General features: G+C 44.0%; 1 long non-coding RNA gene across 1 annotated transcript in view; it reads right to left on the reverse strand.

The window, feature by feature from the left end:
- Nucleotides 1-19,993, reverse strand: part of LOC310743724 — a 75,949-nt gene that overhangs the window by 16,682 nt on the left and 39,274 nt on the right. Inside the window, exons 2-3 of the long non-coding RNA XR_014539189.1 lie at nt 4,836-4,956; nt 3,331-3,419 (exon numbers count right to left, since the gene is read on the reverse strand). This is a non-coding gene — a long non-coding RNA (uncharacterized lncRNA). The remainder of the gene's footprint in view (nt 1-3,330; nt 3,420-4,835; nt 4,957-19,993) is intronic.

Raw genomic sequence — 19,993 nt, forward strand, 5'->3', positions numbered from 1 at the left:
AACATGTGTCAGTTTCAATCCAGCAGAGAGGAAATACTGGAAGTGTCCAAGCCAGTGTAATAATTCAGAATCGATGCTTTCCCGTGTAAAGTTTGCTTCCGTCTAATGTTATATTGGAGAGGTTTTTTTTGTTTTTAAATAACTTGGGGAGTTTACCATCTTGTATGGAACATAATGTCCCTCTTGAAGCAGGAATAAGGACTTGTCCAGACAGCAGCTTCCGCACTTGGGGCAGGAGTGCCCAGTGCTTCATGGGGGGGGAGGGGGAAAGATGCCAGGCATCAAGGCTGTCCAGTGAATAAACTAGAAGTGCTTCCCTAAACCCCTGATGGCCGTGGATTCTGGCAGGATGGATTTACCAAGTGGTAATTTACCACAATATTCTGATTGTTGTTGTTGTTTAGTCATGTCCGACTCTTCGTGACCCCATGGGCCAGGGCATACCAGGCACTCCTGTCTTCCACTGCCTCCCGCAGTTTGGTCAAACTCATGCTGGTAGCTTCGAGAACACTGTCCAACCATCTCGTCCTCTGTTGTCCCCTTCTCCTTGTGCCCTCCATCTTTCCCAACATCAGGGTCTTTTCCAGGGAGTCTTCTCTTCTCATGAGGTGGCCAAAGTATTGGAGCCTCAGCTTCAGGATCTGTCCTTCCAGTGAGCACTCAGGGCTGATTTCCTTAAGAATGGAGAGGTTTGATCTTCTTGCAGTCCATGGGACTCTCAAGAGTCTCCTCTAGCACCAAAATTCAAAAGCATCAATTCTTCAGCGATCAGCCTTCTTTATGGTCCAGCTCTCACTTCCATACATCACTACTGGGAAAACCATAGCTTTAACTATACGGACCTTTGTTGGCAAGGCAAGGTGATGTCTCTGCTAATATTCTGATTACCACTTGGTAATTCAGGTATCAGTATGGTACTATCAAGTGATAAGATTTTTTATTTTTTTTACCTTACTTCTCCATCTGATCTGAAATCCAAGGAAGATTCCTTTGCTCACATTTTTGCAAGCAAATTTTCTCAATGTAATTTACTTCTTACACGCTATTTTCACTAATATATTCATTTTAATGCACACTTTCTTCTAACGTACACATTTCTGTAAACATCGATCTAATGTATATATGCCATGTTCCACCAATTTCTTCCACAAGAAACTCTGCCCCTGCCCATATTCAAATTTGGACAACCCCATAAGGTTAACTAAGTGTGAGCATATAGATCAAATTGTAACTGATGAGCCAGTAGACACCATGCCCCTCTACTTGCTAAAACTGAACGTGGTGTAATTCCTTTCTTTTTATTTATACCTCAGTGTCTGTGTCGATGAAGGCTGGGTAAATAAATAGACTGATCCATCCATCCTTCCTTCCTTCCTTCCTTCCTTCCTTCCTTCCTTCCTTCTGTTTATCAGCTCCTCTTTCCGGAAACAGGTTGTGACACAATTAACAGTTCTTCAGGATTTTAGCAAAAACATGGCTTTTTAGCAAAACGATTATTTTGTTTAGAACATGTTTCAAGAATTATAATTTGCAGCTCAATCTGGGAGTCGGTATTTTTGTGTGTGTTTTTTTTTACATTGGCCTCTCTAAATCAAAAACACAAGTTTCTCTCTGTCTCTCTTTTAAACAAAAATGAAGAAATTGCTGGTATGGTCCTCAGGCTTTTACTAGTTAAAGCTTTAAGGGAAAGTGTTTACATGATGCTTGCTTGCTGAATGACTGGGGGTGGGGGGGTTGCTTCCTTTTAAACCACAAATTGACTGACAGGAAGCCTCTAAATATTGCTGGGAGCTGGGGAGAGGTGGGGAAGGGAGTGAAGGTATAAAATGCTTAGAGAGATTCCTTTATGGCAGTTCTAAGCATGTATGTGTTTGATCCCTGTGTTTCACAACTCCCCTATCACCTTACATGACAGTTTGGAGAGGCATGCTCAACAGAGCCAAGGCAATCCATCCATTTCGTTTACCTTTGATTGGCAGAGAAATAAACAGAAACGTACTTTTCCCTGAAGGAGGAATTATCCATACTAATGTCATCAATGTCATACCCTCCAACATTTCTCCGATGAAAATAGGGACATCCCATTCCATAATGATAATTTTACTATTTATACCTCACACATCTCACTGGGTTGCCCCAGTCAATCTCTGCAGCTTCTAACATATATAAAAACACAATAAAACATTAAATAAACTTCCCTATGCAGGATTTTCTTCACACAACTTGGGGGTCAGATAACTCCATACCCTCCAGCATTTCTCCAATGAAAATAGGGACACCCTAAGGAAAAGTGGGACATTCCGGGATCAAATCAGAAACTAGCACAGCTTCTCTAAATCAGGGACGTGCCTGGAAAATAGGGACACTTGGAGGGTCTGCAGTGTGCAGCAGCAAAAGCTTCTGGTATATCCAAACACATTCCAAAATTGTTCCTGATTCTAAAGAAGCAGCAAGCACCAACTTTTCTCTTTGAGATTCCAAACTAGCATTCTTTTATGAACATCTGTGCTGAGCCCTAAGAAGGTCCCTGTGCAATTCAACATCCTGCTTGGTTTTCCCAACCCATGGATCTGACGCACGGCGGCAAGGTTGCTTTTGTTGTTAAAGTGAGACCTGCTGTTTCCCCATACAGGATCTATCTGAGCAGCTCCAGCTTAGGTTTCTGGGATTCTAGACCTCAACCATGGTTTCAGGGCTGTATGCTTCTCAGTTATTACAAAGGTAGAGAACTCTTAAAGAAAAATGTCTTTAAAGCAATCCTAGGTCCAGTTCAGCTACCACCCATTTTGTGAGGGCCTGCAGTCAATTCCTGTGTTGCCCGGGCAACCATAGGGTAAATCATGGAAATCCAAATAATGCTTCTCTTTTTAAACTTTTAGAGGTTTAAAAAACTACTGTGCATTCTAATATTATTTTTCAAGTTTGGCATTCACCTGTCACAGGGCCTTTGCAGTGATAGCTCTCCAGATGTGATGCCTTCCCTAGTGGAATGCGCCTGTCTCCATCATGATTAACTTTCCAGAGAAGTGTGGGGGAAAACCCTGCCTACCCAGACATTTGGTGACTGTTTCTGGCAACCCCAGAATCACTGTTGACTGCTTTTAGAATGTTTTTAACTGAGACCGCTTTTATATGTTTTTCACTGTAATCGTTTTTAGAATGTTTTAAGTGTTTTATAATGTTTTTGCTTTGCTCTGTTTTAAAATTGTGCATCCGTTTGCCACCCTGGGCTCCTTCGGGAGGACGGGTGGGATATACATCCAAAAACAAACAAACAAACAAACAAACAAACAAACAAACAATGTGGCAAAGCTAGAATTCTGCCTTTACCTTTTGTAAAACTGCCAAACCACCTGGATGTTCCTCACACCAGGAGTTCATCTTTCCAGAGGGTGGAGGGAAGAAACCCCTTCAGTTGCCTGGAAATGAAATGTTAATTATTATTAGTATGGCAGCTCTTTAGCGGTGCTTGTAACAGGATCGGCCGAGCCCGTGAACCTGGGTTGGCACACGCACTTGCAAGGAATAACACTATTATTGGTTAACATGTCTGGTTATTTTATAGACCTAGTTAACAAGAAGTGGGGAGGTGGGAGAATTCCTGTATCGTGCAAAGCATTTTTCCGCCTGTCGTTTGGAGCCTTGCCACTGTTTAAATGTAAGTCGATTTGCTGCCCTACCATCTGCAGTTTGATTATTTGACTATTCCCTGGCTTGGAGTCAAACCACAGCAGAACACCCTAGCCTGTGATTTACAACCCAGGCTGTGATTATAATGGTTTTATTTTTGTTGGATCTCTGTTTACAGGCTCACTTGTCCTGCTGCACCGTGTTAGAATAACAATGAGAGAATTATTAGGTCTCATTAGCAACCATCGCGCATGGCACACAGTGCTTAAGTCATAGAGCGCTGCCTAAGTACTCTAGCAGCCTGGTTGTGTCTGCTTTCCGTTGCAACAGTGAGGTGTGGGAGGATGCCATCAAAAAACTGAGGGCCATTAATTCTTTTCTGAGTAAATAGAGAAGACATGTATTTCCTGGATTATCAACTTGAAAACAATTGCTATGGCAAGGGAACCGGGCTAGTTGTTTCCCTCATCAAGGTTATGTAAGGTCCCCTGTTCCCATCTCCCACAAAGGAAGAAAGCTGTTCACAGTGTTATGGAAGCAGGAAGTGGATTATGAAAACCGGAGACGAACTCTGGGTGCGCTGAGTTGAGCCACAGCTGGGAATATCTCTCACTTTGCCATGACAAGAAAACTGCAGTTCCCAGATGGGTTGATCTATTGGAAGGAATGTGGGTCTAGGGCAGGTGGTGTACAAGTTAAAATAATGGCTTACAATGGAAGAGACGTGGCATAAAAGGAAGTGTTCAGGAAGAGGAAGATCAGACAATTGGGATGCCATTCATCCTGACATCATATTTGTTACCAAGTGGAATCACCCCTGAGGAGACAGTTCTGAGAGAGGAGAAGCCAAAGTGTGTTTGGGCTCAGCTAGCGATGGGCAAATCTGTCCTTTTCAGTTTCTCTCAGGGTCTCATTTTTCCAACCCCATCAGTTCATGATTTGTTTTTAAGTCCTCATGAAAATTCACCAGCGTTTTAGTTTGGATTTCTCAAAACATATGCATTTTTATGCAAGCATTTTTCTCTGATAGAATGCATTTTTGGTGTTATTTTCACCGATCGATAGATTTGCATGCATGTTTTACCCTCATAAATGCATTTTTTTGTACACATTACTCGACTGGAGTTCAGAATTTGGAGAATCCAAACAATGGCTGTGTTTTGGTCTTCATATTGTTTCATAAAGTGTGAATTAAGTAAGTATACCTTTAAACTGAGCTGAATTTCTGCCCCACCCCTTCTGCCAGCTCAGTCCATGAAGGGGGCCTCGCTGTTTTATTTCTCCTTCCGGTGCAGCTGGATGAATGGCCATCTTCATGGTTGCATCCTGCATTAAAAACAAAACAAAACTCAATTCAGTGGTAACTCTACTTGTGTGGTCTCATATTGATATTCCCTCAAGAGTCTTCCCATAGAGTTCCCCACAGCTGGACATGTGTGCAAGTAATATGTGCACAGGTGATATGGAAACTGCATGTTCTGCTTCCAGTCCATGTAAGACGCTCGTGAATTCTGTAGAAACAAATCCTGTTTCCTAAGCAAAGCCGAAGAAGTCTCCCATTGCGGTTTTCAGGTGGCTATTGGGCCTGCTGCATTAATTCTTTCAAAGCTTGGCAGAAACACCCCACGCCTCTCTTTCAGTCCTTTCATGTTCTGGGATGCTTAGGGCCCCCTGCCTTTTTTAAAAGAATAAACGCTGTCCTGGAACAAAGTACAAAGCTCTGAGTCAGTCTCTGATGCCACTTGCCAGGACTTGGAGAGGTTCAAAAGACATGAGGGACCATAATGAGCCACAATGCTCTCCCGTCTCCTTGTAACTTTTCCCCAGGAGACGCATACTGTACTGTCACAAGAATGTGGAATGGACTTGCGGCTGAGGTGTTGTTTATTGCTTACTTACAAATTTTATGTTGCACACCTTCAACAGAAATTTATGTTCCCAGAGTGGTTAACAGAGTTGTAAGAATAAAAAAGTATTATCATCAACAACAGCAATATTACTGCAGCATTATTATTATTATTATTATTATTATTATTATTATTATTATTATTTTATTAAGCTAGCCTACTTCCTCAGGTGCAGCAGAGGATACTGTTCCATCACCAGCACTGAGGTAAGAGTCAATGGCCAGTCCAAGCAGCTTCTGTATCTGGGATTGGTGGGTGCTACACCATCTTTTATTTTGCCTCAGGCAACAAAATGTCTTGGGAGGCCTTGTGCTGCCCTTTGGACAAATGAATCTGGACACAATCTATGGAGAGGTTCCTTGGTGCATGCACTATTGAAATGAATGGGACTTGTGCAAGAGACGTGCACACAAGGTGTATTTCATGTTTGGGGCTGAGTCAAATGTGCAAATTTGTTGCTCGGCTTCAAGCGGTGACTTGCCCATCAGAATGAGCCATCACAGGTTAAAACCCACAGCGGTAACCCACATGCAGATGTAGATCAAAACTCAACTGTGAGCCATACATTGTACAGCAATGACATGATCTATAGATGCATGTAAGAACTACGGCCTATGCTGTGCTCTGCGGGCCTGACTGCACAGTCTGCAGAATGCCTCTGGCAAGAAGAGCCAATGGAGCAGATTGCAGATGTTGTTGAACACATCAGCTCCAGCCAGCATGGTCAATGGTCAGGGATAATGGGAGCTGTAATCCAACACCTGAAGACCACTGCATTGGCTGCCCCTGGTTGGTGGTAACATCCCACAATCACATGTATTTTTTTCTGGATTAAGTAACCTAATACAATCGCTTGCTGAGTGACCCAAGAAGCAAGCAGTTTATAGGCTACAGGAGAGCAATAGCAGGACTCAGTGGTTTCTGGGTTAGAAATCCCAACCCACTCTGCTTGCTTACAAGAGAGGTGCTGCTTTCATTAGCTCCATGAGTCAAGACCAGTTAACAAGAAACTTGGCTGGATACTTATAGGAAGACTTGGCTGTGAACTAGCCCTGGGGCATTGTAATCCAGGAAGGTCAAGCAAAAGAGCAGGACAATACACATCTGGGTGTTTTCTTCCACCTGGGACAGCAAACAGTGGCTGTGCACAGCTCGAGCCATTAGAAATAGAAGCAGCTCCATCCAAAGCAGGCTGACATCAAACAAAGGAATATATTTAACTCAACGTCTTCCTATGCATGTGTGTCTAAGTGAATTTAATGGGATCTGACCCAGGAAAGAGTGTATAGGACTGTAGCTTCAGAAACCTCAATGCAGTATATTCCTAGCATTGCATGGTGGGTATGAGCTGTTCAGCAGTCAAGACAGACTGCTCCAGAAGGTGGTAGACTCTCCTTCATTAGAGATTTTTGATCACTTAATCATGGATGCTGTAGGAGAGGATTCCCCGCATCAGCAGGCGTTTTGAGCAGACTGTTGAGGTCCCTTCCAACTCCATGATATATTTTGCATTCATCCTGATTTGCTTGCACTAAGATGACAAGGAGGTTAGACTACGGTCACTTCAAGATGGCCTGTTTATTGAGCATTCATCCTTATTTGTTTGTGGGACAAGTAGGGTGATGTTGGCTATATAATGAACATATTTATTCTGATTTGTTTGCTGGGAGGTTAGGCTAGACTGTGTCATCACTAGGTGCTTTCACCATGCTTTCCACTGCCTTTCACTTTTGCTGTCATTATCACAAAAAGTCTGATCATCTGGGGAAGCAGGCTTGTTGTGCAAGACCCTCGCCATCAACTACAACAGAGTAACCTGACTTTCCTGGTATGTGATCGAACCATGAATATTATCTTAGAGTTTCCAGGAATGGTGTGTGTGTGTGTAAGATCTGCCCCTTTCCCTGAGTTTTTCCTAATCAAACAGCAAGTACATTAACAGCAACTTTTCAATAGCAGTACACTTAAAAATGTGGCGATTGATTGTTAGATAGATACAGACAGTGTTGCCTCCCTCACTGGATAGGATATTAATAACAGCTCTATGGGATAGCATGTGTTGGTTTTATTAATCCCAAATCTCATCTCCTGATATATCTCCATATAATGGTAATGCAAACTAATGATACAATCTCTGTGTTAGTTTCACAATCTATAGGAGCTCTCAGGCAGGTTTAAGCAGAGCCTTATGGATTTGCCTAAGGCCACCCACTGTGCTTCATTATGACCAAGCAGAGATTTCAATATGGATCTCTTCCTGCCAAGCCCATTACTCCGGCCCCTATGCTATCTCCTGAATGTAATCTAGCTATATTAACTCTGTGTGGTCAGGGGGTGGTAAAAAGACCACCCCGTGTTCTTGCACCTGCCCTCAGACCCAGAGAAAGGATTCTGCTGACCCCAAAGGTGTCGTCAGAGAGCGAGCGGGCGGGTGGGTCATTAAGTCGTCCCCTCCCCAATGGGCTATCTGTTGCAGCCGATCTGGTATGTGGGTGGTTTAGTTCACTAGCAATAGTACAGGCACAGACCAGAACAAAGAGCACTAACCACCCAGAGGTGAGTCTTTGAGAAAGAGCGGCTGTAATTCTAAGACTACTTCCGTGTGGGAAACTCCTGAACACCCCTGGGACCTACTTAGCAGCACACATGATTAGAAATGCAAATGAGACCTCCCAGCTAGATTACTGTGCTGTCAGCTTTCACACACACCAGAATCTGCATGCAGCTTTGCTGGGGGAGTGTGTGGGTGGGGGGAGAATCCTTAGCTGTTCTCTAACATGCTCACTCCAGTTTTTGCAAATTGGGTCCTCACTTAAAGAGGGCATGTATTGTGGTGAGACCTGGAAAACCGACACCCTGTGTTGTGGGTGGGTACGATTGGTCAGCCACAACACCCAATTGGTGGGTCCCTCAAAGTTGGGTACAATCTGGCCAATGGGACACAGTCCAAATGGTTCGAGGGACCTATTTATGCCCATGCACGTGACCCAGAGCTTCCTCTTTTGGCGCGTGCATTCGGAACACCCACCCACCTCTCCCTACTTTTAGGGCTTTGCACTTGACCTTGCTATGCCGTTGTGTGTCGTCTGTCGTTGGGACAGGGGCACGGCAAGAATTTTCCCCACTTGGCTGATTGGCTGTTGCCATTTGGGTTTCACCTGCCACGTAGCAAATACTCACAACTTGTAAGGTTGCGGATAGGCTCTGGTTCAGGTGATAGGGATGGGAGAACGCTCTCGCCATCCCTATGTGAAGGGTATTCCGTTTAAGGAATCCAGGGACTCGACGGTTTGGTCAACCCCTGAGCGGGGGTTGTGCCTGTGCCTGAGTCTAGGGGGACATTTGGGTGGCAGAATTAGCCCGTTCCTGGCTTTCCACTTATCCAGGTGTTCACCCTTGGCTGACCTATGCTGGCGCCCTGGGTCAGTGCTACCTGCATGGCAGGGAGCTAGTCGAACCAGAGCCTATGCAACCAGTCACTTTCTGTAATCAATAAAGTTGTGGCCTAAATTCTGCCAAAAAAGCCAAACCAAAATCTGAGTCAAGTGTGAATTTATTTAGGGGGGAGGTTTCTGGGTCTGAACACGCAATGCCCCTGCTCCTCAAAAGGCGTGCTAAAATAATTTTGGGTTCAGCAAAGGCACCTCCAGTGGAGCAAGGGTTATAGCCTCTTCTTAAGTATATCTAACATAAGTGATTGACATGAAGACCCCAACCTTTGCAGTTCTTTGGTTCAGAAGACAATTGATTGCCTTTATATCCTGCAGCCTGAGCGGGGAGCCTATCGCCTTCCACATGTTAGACTACAACTCCCATCATCCATTCACCATTCACCATGCCGGTTGGGCTGATGGGAGTTGGTGTCCAATTACATACAAAGGGCCACAGGTCCCACATCATAGTTTTATGCAGCAGGCAGTTGACAGGGCGAGGGCAGGGGGATGGATTGGGACCTGGGAGACCAGCGTTCAAATCCCAACTCAGCCATGAAGCTCACTGGGTGACCTTGGGGCCAGTCACTGCCTCTCAGCCAAACCCACCTCACAGGATTACCTGTCATGGATACTTTAGTCGAGAGTCCTGCATTGCAGCGGTTGGACTAGATGACCCACAAGGTCCCTTGCAATTCTACAGTTCTATGATTGGGGATTAAATGAGCAGGGGGATAACCTCAAGCAATTCGAAATAGGAATAGAGGGATCATCAGCCACTGTTGTCTGCTGTGCACCTGTGGAAATCTACAATTGCCACATTTATTAAAGGCTTGGCTGACTACTTACAACGGTTGGTTTTTTTATTTAAAAAAATCCATCTGTGGGCATGTGTCTGTGTGTATGCATGTTATTTAAAAAATGCTGAGATAACAGTATTCCAGAAACTTTACTTTTTGGTGATGAAAGCTGTCCGCCGTCTGCCCCCGCCAGAAAAATGAATAGTAGAGTATCAACAGGTATCCTGAGGATCACTTAGCTATAGACCGATCTTTGTGTTTAGTATCTCTTACACTATTTCAAGCTGTTAACTGTGATTTACAATATTGCAAATGCTGACATGCGATTTTGTTTCTGGGTCAGCTAGATGGGCTGAATTGCACACTTGAGCCATTCTGGTTCCTCCGCTGAGGAGCAGATGTTGAACCGTCTTCATTTCTCCTCCTCAGAGGACCATAAGGGATGTCTGGTCACACCTCCAGTTTCCAGTGAGGTTATGGAATTGACTAAGTGGGAGTTCTCTTTGCAGCACTGTACAGAACGGAGCCAGAAAAATGTTGTTGTAGCTGTGATCTGCTATGCAGATGTGGTTCAAAGTTGCTGGGTGTTGGAATAATCACCTCAGGTTGCAACTTCTGCGGTGATTTCTCCTGGGTCACGCACACACAAATGATACAGAAAATATATTGCTCTGAATAGCAGCAGCAAGCCAGGCAGAAATTCAACTGGTATGCTATACCCCAACTGGAAGATACAGGACTGAGAGAGGTTCAAGTGTACATTGACTGGTCAGTGTCAAAGGCTCAGACACTGTTTCCATTAGGGAACTTTAAGATACAGTCTTGAGACTCTTGAGAGTCCCACGGACTGCAAGAAGATCAAACCTATCCATTCTTAAGGAAATCAGCCCTGAGTTCTCACTGGAAGGAGTGAAGCTGAGGCTCAAATACTTTGGTCACCTCATGAGAAGAGAAGACTCCCTGGAAAAGACCCTGATGCTGGGAAAGATGGAGGGCACAAGAAGAAGGGGACGACAGAGGACGAGGTGGTTGGATAGCGTTTGCGAAGCTACAAACATGAGTCTGACCAAACTGCGGGAGGCAGTGGAAGACAGGAGTGCCTGGCGTGCTCTGGTCCATGGGGTCACGAAGAGTCGGACATGACTAAATGACTAAACAACAACAACAACAACAAGATACAATCCTGAGCACAGTCAAGGCTACAATTCTACCTGCATGTACCTGGGAATAGTGATGGGGGAGAAATTAGTTTCTGTGCTAATTTAAAGCAGAGTCTCCCAAATCTGCACTTTCCAAAACAATTATGACAACTGAAACACAGCCATTCATTCTCATTCAAATTCATTCTCATTCAAATTCTCCAGCCAAACTATATTTGCAGGACCCTGCTTAGCTTTGCAAATGTGCTAACTGTTTTATTGCTGCACCACTTGTCCTACAGGAATGTAGAGAGCAGGATTTAAGATTGGAAAAATGAGAGATTGATAAAACTGAAGTTGACTAGTCCTTCCATTCCTAACTGGGAGTAAGAACCCATTGGAATAAGACACATACAGGGTTCTACCCTAAGTCTCACTGGTGCTCAGCCAAACTTAGGCTTCTATCCAACAGTAGTCCTCCTCAAAGTAGGTGGATTAATTTCAGTGGATCTACTCTGAGTAACACCCAGTGGGCTGCAACCTTTACTTCTCTCTAAGCCTGCTTAGAATCATGGTGAAAAGGAGGAAAACTGCTCTCCCATTTGGAAAAATGTCTGGAGAACGAAATGCCACAAAAGGCATTTTAATTTGGCTGGAGTCCTGAGCTGCCGCTTACTCAGCAGAATGGCTAACGCAGCCCCTGTGCCTGGCTTAATGGGATAAATAAGGAAGATTAATCGGCTTCCTTAATGTCCCTAAAAAGGCAAGAGCCCAAAGCGATCTATCAAACTGAGAAATAACTGGAAAAAGGTGGTTTCCCTCAAAGTCGGGACTAATGAAAATATGCGGCTTTCAAAGAAGGCAATCATGATCATTACTGCAGAAAGAATGCAAGCCACAACATGTGGTCTGTCTGTTGTGGCTTGGCATATCTTCTGTGGTTGAGCCCCTGCTCCCCACCCCCAGCTAGCCATTCAAAAAATGCACCTGCTGAGTAGGAAATAAGCTGATGGGCAAAGGAAGGACCAACATCTGTGGCATCAGATTCACTCCACATTGCCATCCGTTTCTCTGTAAAAAAGCAAAGCAAAACCCTCCCCTTATTTTGAAAGCTCATTGCATAGGAGTAACACAGGCTCTCCAGCATTCTCTACTCAGAGGAATGTGCTATTATAGGGAAGCTGCTTTATGGTCATTCGAACCATTGTTCCATCTAACTCAGTATTGTCCACTACACAGGCCTACTTGGCAACGCCAGGAACTGGGCACCTTTTCCACAGGTGCTACAGCCCTCCATACACGTATACTCCTTGGAAGTCAGCAGGTGAGGCGGACATGTCTATGACTGGGATCATGGCACACGACTATTTAGAAATATGTCCTAAATTTTCTAGTCAACTGAACCTACTCTGGTGTACACTGCTTTAGGAAAAGCTAAATCAGGTGATGTGTATACAAATGCACAATTTAGTAGAAAGTGTGCATACAGTGGTACCTCGGGTTAAGTACTTAATTCGTTCCGGAGGTCTGTTCTTAACCTGAAACTGTTCTTAACCTGAAGCACCACTTTAGCTAATGGGGCCTCCTGCTGCCGCTGCGCCGCCGGAGCACGATTTCTGTTCTCATCCTGAAGCAAAGTTCTTAACCCAAGGTACTATTTCTGGGTTAGCGGAGTCTGTAACCTGAAGCGTCTGTAACCTGAAGCGTATGTAACCCAAGGTACCACTGTATATTGTGCAAAATAACATGCAAAATGCATTGTGCAGGGGATTTGACCAAAATGTGCATATTTGTCAAAATGGCACACAAAGAAAGTGTATACTGTATTAGTACACATTTGCACCCAAATGCTGAGAAATTATATCTATCATCTATCTATCTATCTATCTATCTATCTATCTATCTATCTATCATCTATCTATCTATCTATCTATCTATCTATCTATCATCTACCTATCTATCTATCATCTATCAATCTATATCTGCCTATCTATCTATCTATCTATCTCAGATTGCTGAGGAAATGTAGAGAACTGAATGGGAAAAATGAGAAATGAAATGGTCAAATTTCCTCTAAGTTCCATAGAATTTACTGCCTAGTAAGTGTACTCTTCTTTCTTGGAAATAAACCCTACAGAATTTGATTACTTGAGAGTAAACAGGCTGGCAATTGGGACAGCCCTTTGAAACCTTTCTCCCTTTACAAATCAAAGCCCAAGATGTCTCCAGGAGAGCAAGCCAGCTTGGAGATCACCTAAAGGACTTGCAATCTCTGAAGTTTCCCTTTAGAAAAATCACCCTGAGAAGGAGTGTGCTGGTTTTCCAATGAAGCCTCAATAGATATGAGAGGGAGGGATATGTTTAGAAATCCTTTCTATGACCTGCAAAATTGGTGATCATTTAATAACAGGGTATATAACGATCATGCATTGGCAGAACATATATGTGGTAAGTACCATGTAATCACCAAGCAAACTCCTAATTATTTTAGGCTTACAAACCAGGACACGTGTTAAATGATATTTTGGGAACCATCGAATATAATTACCAAGCTGTTTAACTCTGGAGGAACACAAAATTACTATGCAGTTGCACCAGGACTATATAGTTACTGACCATGCCCCATCTTCTCCTTTTTGGATGCTAAATGGCACATTTGTCCGTAGATGAAGAATACTTTGTGCATTAGCTAACTTGCGCATACTTCAGTTTGAGTAGCTATTTCATTTATTTTTCTTGGTTAACACTGGCAGATATTTGCCGGTGTACTCAGAGAAGTTTAAAAGGCCCATTATGTAACGCCAGCAAAACCCAAAGCCAAGTTGCCAAAGAACCCAGCTCATACTGGCAAAGGAAGACGGCATTGAGAATGGCTAGTTATGAACCAACTTACAGAAGAGCCTAAAAAAAACCAGGGAGGTCCAAAATTTCCCCATCTAATTTCTTGTCTAATCATAACTATTGGCTTCTCTCATTATAGCCCGAGAAAGAAATCCTTATATTTGCCTTGCCTTTCACTTTCTTTCACAAGGTATTTTCATTCCACTGTTATGACTCAAAGAGCCCCCCAAGAATCAGAGAATAAAAATGGTCCATAAAGCCCTACATTTTGTCCAAGGAGCTCAGCATAGGGGATGTGGTTTTCCCCTCGTCTTTTTATCCTCAAGACAATGCTGTGAGTGTGTTAGGTTAGGGTACTCTGATTGTCCCTAGATTACCCAGTGAGCTTCATGGCATGGTGGGGATTACAACCCTGTTCCAGCACCCTAACCACTGCACCACAACAAACTCATATCACAATCACTGACATTAAAATAATCATCAACAAAAGCGAGTGGAGCCCATTTGTCCTAGAGCCTCTGGCACAACTTGCTCAAAAGAAGTCAGAAAAGCCTGGCATGGGGTCTTGATATATTTGAGGGTTTGCGGATCCCAAGTGTGATTGGTCTGCAGCTGCCCCTGAGCTTCCCAGTGTTCCTTCATCTGCTCTTCTCGTTTCACATTTAAACTGTTGTGAAGAATCTACAGTCTACAGTTTGTCTAATACAAGGGTCAGCAAACTTTTTCAGCAGGGGGCTGGTTCACTGTCCCTCAGATCTTGTGGGGTGCCGGACTATATTTTGAAAAAAAATATGAACGAATTCCTATGCCCCACAAATAACCCAGAGACGCATTTTAAATAAAAGGACACATTCTACTCATGTAAAAACATGCTGATTCCTAGACCATCCGTGGGCTGGATTTAGAAGGCAATTGGGCCGGATCTGGCCCCTGGGCCTTGGTTTGCCTACCCATGGTCTAATACATCCTATCCCTGTGCGCAACCAGTGGAACTTTTGCTTCCTTTATCGTTGCCCACAATTTGACAGCAGGAATGTTCTGATTCAGCTTTCAGCTGCCCCTTCCTGCACAGATATGTTCATCTCCACACTGAAGGGACTCCTCCAGACTCTCGATGTTTTCCAGGAGGGATTCAAGCACGTACCAGGGAATTTAAGTTTCCACAATTAAAGTGCTGTGCCACCCTAGTACAACAAACGCTTTAAAGAACAACAACAACAACAAAAACCAACAACAGAATTTCTGCAGTTAAGAAAGTGATGAGGAAACACAACAAAAGGTGTGGAATGAATGTGAAGACAAACAAATAGCCCACAAGCAAATCAGGAAGAATGCTTGGTGCCATATAACCTCTGCACAAACAAATCAGAATTAAATCTCAATAAAGACCATAGCCATGATGAGCTTGTAGTATAAGCATTTGTGGCTGGGAGAAAGAATAAAGATTTGTACATAGGATTTCATTAATATCGTATTAGTTCATGATGCTACTTCAAATGCATATGATATTTGTTTGTTTAGAATATTTATTTGACACACACACACAGAAACACACACACATATCTCTCTGTATATTAGCCCACTTCTCAGGGCAGTTACAGATGACCTGTTCATTGCACATTCATCCTGATCTGCTTGTAAAATGTTTATGCAGGAGTTAAACTATGCCCTGTTTATATTGAACATTTGTTCTTATTGGTTTATGGGGCAGTTACATAACAATGAGCATTCATCCCAATTTGCTCACAGAGTGTTTACACGCCTTCCCCATTAATCAGTCATTCGTCCCACTTTTCCATGCATTTCCCCATGAGTTTCCAAACTGAAAAACAGTTCCAAAATAGTTAGATAGTGGCAAGGACATTAAAATGGTGGTTAAGCAACAAAATAATTTACCTTGAACAAAATTCTCCCCAGTATGCCCAGAACAATGCAACAGCCTCTCTCTCTCTCTCTCTCTCTCTCTCTCTCTCTCTCTCTCTCTGTGTGTGTGTGTTGGCCACAAGGCACCAGGAGGACCATTGATCAGTTTTGCACCCTATGCTTGAAATTCATCCCCATCTGCCCACCCACTAACTCCAAAAAATGTTGAATGGGACTGCATGCAAAAATGTTGAATGGAGGTGGGTGGAAGCATTCCAGCCTAGCACTTCCTTTCCCCCCAAAAGAGATTTCTTTGCATATTGGGAGAGCAAAAGTCCAAAAACGGGGGCATGTTTGCAAATAAATCACACAGTTTTCCTCATAGGGAATTTGCCTTTGTGTTTGTGTTTGTGTGTCTGAAATTGGTTCTGCCCTACCTAGTTTTGTTTGCTGGATGGTCTTGCCTCACGACAGGACTCAGACTATTTATAGGTGTATCTGTTCTATCATTTCTCCAAGGAACCCAGAGCACAGCTTCTGCCTCACTAGAATCTGAGGTCAGTCAGAACGACTTCCCTGAGGGCACCCAGTGAGTTTCATGGCTGACTGAGGGTTTAAAGCTGTTTCCTGGTCATTTCAAAACGGGGATTCTTATCTTATTTGTTCTACCTTTGCTGCCAAAGGCCTAACGCCTCTGGATGCCAGTTGTTGGGAATCGTAAGTGAGGAAAGTACTGTTGCATTCTGGTCCTGCTTGTGGGCTCCCCATGGGCCTCTGGTTGGCCACTTTGAGTACAGGTTCCTGGACTAGATGGACCATTGGTCTGATCCAGCAGGACTCTTCTTATGCGCTTATATAGCCTTTGGGTCTTTTATTAGAAGAACCAACTGGGTGAGCTGGCACCAAGTCTGCTTGCAATGTGTTGTTATGCAAGAATGCCCGCTCTGTGCGCATGTGCAGAATTAGCGAAACATCGCGCCCTGCCAAGACGGCCTTGCTCCCCCAGAGCGTGGTTGGCAAGCCTGCCGTCAGCAGGTCAGAGCTTAGTCAAAGCAACAAAAAAGCCACACAATGCTATGCAAAGTCTGACGTGTGGCAAACAGAGGGCCTACGTGCTAACTTTGTCTCCTCAGAAAGGCCAAGATGCCACTCAGGCATATGGCTTCGCTGCATGCACAGGCCTGTCTGCTCCTTTCATACAAGCGCAGATACGGTTCGCCTCAAGAAACATAATCAGCCGTAGCCCTATATTGTCTTCGAAGAAAAGAGGGTGGTTTACAAAGGAAAAGGAAAATGACTCTTGCTCTCTTAACCCATTAGGAACTTTGTAGCAGGTGCCCGTCACAAGAATGAGGGACTCATTTACCCAGCAGAGGGCCTCACATTTGGACTGGCCCTACGGTTGCCGGATAATTTGATGTTCAGTTCCAGGACAGTAGGAAAGATGCTGAGATTGCTGCAGACAGCCTGTGTGGTACAGCGGTTAGAGTGTTGGACTTGGGCCTGTGAAACTAGGGTTCAAATCAGCCGTGAAGCTCACTTGGTGACCTTGCAGGCCAGTCACTCTCAGCCTAACCTACCTCATAGGGTTGTTGTGGTAGTTAAATGACGAGGAGTATAACCATGTACCTTAAGTTCCTTGAGGAGAGAGGTGGGATATAAATGCAAACAAGAAAACAAGAAATAAATAGATAAATGTATGTGAGGGTCCAGCAAGGCCCTTCACCTCAAAAACAGTAAAATGTTCATGGCATTATTTATTCAAATTGGTCAGTTATAATTAAAGGTTATGTTTCATAACTACTTAGGAAGGTAGATGGAAAACAAGGACATTTGACAAACTGGAACTGAGTGACACTCAGCAGTTTTCTTTTTCAGGGATTATGGTGGAGCCAGTTTCCTGAGCTTGCTTTCTGTGGGTTCAGATTCCCTGAGTTGACATTGGGTTTCAAGCTCAAATGGGAGTCTCTCCACTGAAAACATTCTCCTTGCCATGTTTTCCACCAGAAATGAGCAGACTCTGCAGGGCACCGCCCTTTCTGAGAGCAATTTTGCTGGAGACCTTGCCGACAATTGGCTCCAGTTTGCAGACCATAATAATAAACTTCTTGGAAAAAACTGGGCTGCGTTTTGGAGTCAAGCTCTTGCCAGTTTCGGGTTTCCTAAGGTATGTTTCACACCACTGTGTTATTATTAACTGATAGCCATTACTTATTTGCAAAGGATGAAAATTATGAAGCCCATTTTACTCCGTGCCTGAGAGATCCATTAAATGAAAGAAGAAATACCTGTTTTTCAGTTGCAATTGTTGGAAGGTGTTAAGACAGTGGACATCTGAAACCACCGATTCTGGCAAAGGGTCCCAGGTACATTATTCTGAGCCACTCTCTTGCATGCTCTCTGCTGTACTTGCCACAATTCAGATGATCTTTGACTAATGATATAGCAGGTGTCAAGTAACAGAACAGGGATTCAAGCTCACTCCAGAACTTCAGATTTGTGCAGTTAAAGTGTATCAAAGCACTCGGTTACCCTGGTGCATCAAATCTACAGTACTTAAAAAAACAGAATGGACCTTTTGTGGTTAGAAATGTGATGGGGGGAAGCCCTGAAAAGTGCAGGGTGGATGAAGGATTAACAGGAAGATGTGTAAACACCACACCAGCAAATCAAGATGAACACTTACTGTTGAATAAACTCCCCACAAATGAATTAGAATAATGCTCAATATAGACCAGATATAGTCTAACCATCACATCAGCTTTGTGCAAGCAAAGCAGGATGAATGATCTTCAAAGACTGTGGCTGTTCTCTGGTGGGATTCGGCCGCATGCCAGAAAATGCAGGTTGCACAGTTATAGTTGACTGGGGAGGTCTTGCACAACAAACCAGCTTCCTCAAAAGATTGGTCTTTTTGAGATAAGGAAGGTGACGGGGATATTGTTGCATAGGCAACCCATGAACAAATCAGAGTGAATGCTCATTGAATAGCCATCATGGTTTAATCTCCCTGCAAACAGAAACAGGTAATCTGGAAGTGTCCATAGTCTAACCTCTGCATAAGCTTTGTGCCAACAAAACAGGGTGAATTGTGATTACATAGGTTGTCTGGAGTAACCCCAAGATGACAGGGTTTGACTTTGTCCTTTAAACCACAGCAACCTTGGGCAGAGGTGGCAGACTGTTCCGGCCTGCTTGGCAGAAGGGCCAAGGAAACATGCACCCTGAAGCCCATGAGGGTTGTTTTTTTATAATCCTACATGCTATGGTTGGTGGTAGAAACTGCAAAAAAGAGAAAATGTTATCCGTTTCCTATCAGGTTCTTGAGAGTAGGGCTCTCTGTGTGGGTTGCCTTGAGGCAATACCTGCACCTGATGAAAGAGTGTTGATAGCTTGGTGACGTGCTGCCATGGGAACGAAATTGATGCAGGAACATATTGGGGATGTTCTGAACTAGAAAAATGCAGAGAAGGGGGCACAAACATTAGTTTATTCATCAGTTGAAAGACTGCTGGTTGCTTTTTAAAGTGGTCAACACAGCCTTCATATGAGTGCAATTGAAGCGCTCAAACTGGCCATGTGTAAAAGTTGAAACTTCATGAGGCTTGTCCATGCCCAAATCCCAGTGTGCCATTGGTCACTCCCAAGTCTTCTGTTCCTTTTCCGATGGGCTGAAATCACCACTTGTTGACTTCTACCAGTCATTTTTGTGGAGCGCCTTCCAGCCTTAACAGCAGAAGCTATACGGCACCTCAGAAACAGCCTTGTGTGTTGGACGTGGTGGGGAGAGGACTGTGGGCCAGGCTGGGATTATTTGGTCTCTTGCAGATTCAGCAGCTACAGTGATTTACAACTGGGATTCTGGCCCAGAATTTTATTCTAACTGTAGATCAGGAAGAGCGAACTTACTGAAGGTCACAGACACTTCAGGTTACAGACTCTGCTAACCCAGAAATAGTACCTTGGGTTAAGAACTTTGCTTCAGGATGAGAACAGAAATCGCATGGCGGTGGCGCGGTGGCGGCAGTGGGAGGCTACATTAGCTAAAGTGGTACCTCAGGTTAAGAACAATTTCAGGTTAAGAACGGACTTCCAGAACGAATTAAGTTCTTAACTTGAGGTACCACTGTACTATTATTGCACCAATGGCATGTCTCAGAATAAACCCATGAAAATAACAACCCAGTTTGAAGGGGCCTTGTGTCTCTAATGGTAGGGCTGTCCCCTGGTCCACCTAGTGGAGAGTTGCTGTCACTGCCTGGTCCCTTGCTGAAGACCCCATACACCAGCGGTTTTCAGCACTGTGACACCCTAGGGTGCCTTGAATGATGGTCAGGGGTGCCTCAGGCAACACTGGCATCTTTCCTTCCCTCCCTCCTCTG

Source organism: Podarcis filfolensis, assembly GCF_964270895.1.
Source record: "Podarcis filfolensis genome assembly, chromosome: 10".
Lineage (NCBI taxonomy): Eukaryota > Metazoa > Chordata > Lepidosauria > Squamata > Lacertidae > Podarcis > Podarcis filfolensis.